Source organism: Salmo trutta, chromosome 18 (genome assembly GCF_901001165.1).
Source record: "Salmo trutta chromosome 18, fSalTru1.1, whole genome shotgun sequence".
Lineage (NCBI taxonomy): Eukaryota > Metazoa > Chordata > Actinopteri > Salmoniformes > Salmonidae > Salmo > Salmo trutta.
In genome coordinates this window covers 21,992,755-21,996,293 of record NC_042974.1, presented here as the reverse complement: position 1 = coordinate 21,996,293, position 3,539 = coordinate 21,992,755, and positions in this window count along the sequence as shown.

The following is a 3,539-nucleotide window of genomic DNA, read 5'->3' as shown; positions in this document are numbered from 1 at the left end:
AATTCTGCCATGAGGCAGAGAGAAAAAAGGGCAGTTTTATAATGTTATTCTACACATTTTGTCATGAGTCTTGAAATGTCGATGCAGGGAGTCAGGAAGCAGGTGCAGAGTTTAATACAAAACCAAGGACTGCATCTAAACATGGAAACAGAGACAATAACACCTGATGGGAAATAACAACTGAGTGCTATATATAGGGGGAGTAATCAGGGAAGTGATAAGGTCCAGGTGTGCCTGATGATGAGGCACAGGTGTGCATAATAAAGGGTTGCCAGGACCAGTGGTTAGTAAACCGGCGACGTCGAACGCCGGAGGGGAGGAGCAGGAGTAGACGTGATAAGTCTGAGAGAAAATGTTGCCATTTTAAAGATAATTTGCTGCAATTCTACACATTTTGCCATGGGGCAGGCAGAAAAACGTTCTGTTTTATAGCTCCTCTCATGCTATTCTTCACATTTTCCTATGAGGATGAGAGACAAGGTTGCAGTTTTAATGCTTATTTCCTATTACTCTACACATTTTGCCATGAGACTGAGAGAAAATGATGCAGTTTTTAAGTAACTGTCCAGTGAAAATTTAACTTTTAAATGTTCGTATTCTGGTAACTCATACACAAATACTCGCATTTGTGGCCAAAGCATAAATTGGAGAGAAAAACACTTCATCCTCTATGAGGAAATAGCAAGCATTGTTTAAATGGTCTGTTTGAGATATAAGTTTGAGGTGCGGTTTTTGATGTCATCCTCCTGAGGAGGATGAGCTGGCCAATCAGCGTTCTACTCGCATTCATATTTTTTATGACCGTTATACACCCATACCATTCCAACACAGAAAAGCTGCTTTTTAACATACTTAATTCAAAACATTTGGAAGGAAAACTATTTCACTCATATTGTAACTAATTATAGGGCATATTTCACAGAAATCTGGAAACACTGGACAGTTACTTCAAAGGTCAACTTTGGGCAAAACACAAAAATGGTTTTTACCTGTATAACCGATCAATGCACCATCATACCAGGTAATGTAACGCTTAGAAACTGAATGGATTAATAAGATATTTGGCTACAGAAGTGCCATTTCTTTTATTTATTTACATTTTTGGGGGTCCTAACCACCAACCCCCTCTTCGGAGGATAAAAATAAACTATATGTCACTTTTTAACTTTTTTTTTACAGTAGTTACATAGCAATGATAAAGGAATTTAACATTTTTATATACAGTACGAGTCAAAGGTTTGGACACACCTACTCATTCAAGGGTTTTTCTTAATTTTTTACTATTTTCTACATTGTAGAATAATAGTGAAGACATCAAAACTATGAAATAACACATATGGAATCATGTAGTAACCAAAAAAAGTGCTAAACAAATATATTTTAGATTCTTGAAAGTAGCCACTCTTTGCCTTGATGACAGCTTTGCACACTCTTGGCATTCTCTCAACCAGCTTCATGAGGAATGCTTTTCCAACAGTCTTGAAGGAGTTCCCACACATGCTGAGCACTTGTTGGCTGCTTTTCCTTCACTCTGCAGTCCAGACACAAAACCATCTCAGTTGGGTTGAGGTCAGGTGATTGTGGAGACCAGGTCATCTGATGCAGCACGCCATCACTCTCCTTCTTGGTCAAATAGCCCTAACACAGCCTGGAGGTGAGTTGAGTCATTGTCCTGTTGAAAAACAAATGATACTCCCACTAAGTGCAAACCAGATGGGATGGCATATCGCTGTAGAATGCTGTGGTAGCCATGCTGGTTAAGCGTTCCTTGAGTTCTAAAAATATCACTGACAGTGTCACCTGCAAAGCACCCTCACAACTCCTCCTCCATGCTTCACAGTGGGAACCACACATGCGGAGATCATCCGTTCACCTACTCTACATCTCACAAAGACACGTCAGTTGGAACCAAAAATCTCAAATTTAGACTCATCAGACGAAAGGACAGATTTCCACTGGTCTAATGTCCATTGCTAGTCTTTCTTGGCCCAAGCAACTCTTCTTCTTAATGGTGTCCTTTAGTGGTGGTTTCTTTGCAGCAATACGACAATGAAGGCCTGATTCACGCAGTCTCCTCTGAACAGTTGATGTTGAGATTTGTCTGTTACTTGAACTCTGTGAAGCATTTATTTGAGCTGCAATTTCTGAGGATGGTAACTCTTATGAACTTATCCTCTGCAGCAGAGGTAACTCTGTGGCTGTCACGGTTGTCGAAAGGAGCAGACCAAAGTGCAGCGTGGTTGTAGTTCCACATTTGATTAAATCCGTGAAACTTTGCAATACATAAATAACTGAATTGACAAAACAACAAACCGTGATGCAGAGAGAAACAAACACTACTCAAAATATGATAACCCACAAACCCCAGGAAGAAAAACCCCTACTTAAATATGATCTCCAATTAGAGACATCGAGGACCAGCTGCCTCCAATTGGAGATCAACCCAAAAAACCCAACACAGAAATAGAAACCTAGAACTTAAACCTAGAAATACAAAACCTAGAAAAACACAAAACACCTCCTGTCACGCCCTGACCTACTCTACCATAGAAAATAACCTCTTACTATGGTCAAGACGTGACAGTGGCGGTCCTCACGAGAGCCAGTTTCATCATAGCGCTTGATGGTTTTTGCGACTGCACTTGAAGAAACTTTCAAAGTTCTTGAAATGTTCCGAATTGAGTGACCTTCATGTCTTAAAGTAATGATGGACTGTCATTTCTCTTTGCTTATTTGAGCTGTTCTTGGCATAATATGGACTTGGTCTTCTACCAAATAGGGCTATCTTCTGTATACCACCTCTACCTTGTCACATCACATCTGATTGGCTCAAATGCATTACACAGGAAAGAAATTCCACAAATTAACTTTTAACAAGGCACACTTGTTAATTGAAATGCATTCCAGGTGACTACCTCATGAAGTTGGTTGAAAGAATGCCAACTGTGTGCAAAGCTGTCATCAAGGCAAAGGGTGGCTAATTTGAAGAATCTAAAATATAATGTTTAATACTTTTTTGGTTCCTACATGAGGGTCTCTACTGTGATTTTTGCTTATTCATCCTGAAACTTTCCCTTATGATTGGCGATTATGGGGCCAACGTGTGGTTTCTCTCTGGTAAACATCGTTTTGGTCCTCCTGCTGTTGTGTGAAGGTAAGGGTCAACCTCAATTAGCCTATGTGTTATTTCATAGTTTTGATGTCTTCACTATTAGAAAATAGTAAAAATAAAGACAAAACCTTGAATGACTAGGTGTGTTCAAACTTTTGACTGGTACTCTATATATATATATATATATATATATATATATATATATATATATATATATATATATATATATATATATATATATAAAAGTTATATATATATATATATACAAATAATATATATATATTCATATTTTATTTTATTTGGGGGGGGGGAGTCGACCTTTTCGGAATATTGGGGAGGAGACATATCCCCCCACTCCGGTGGCAATTTCGCCTATGCCGGAGATGGTATTGGTTTATGCTGCTCTGTCTGGACAGGAAAATACATC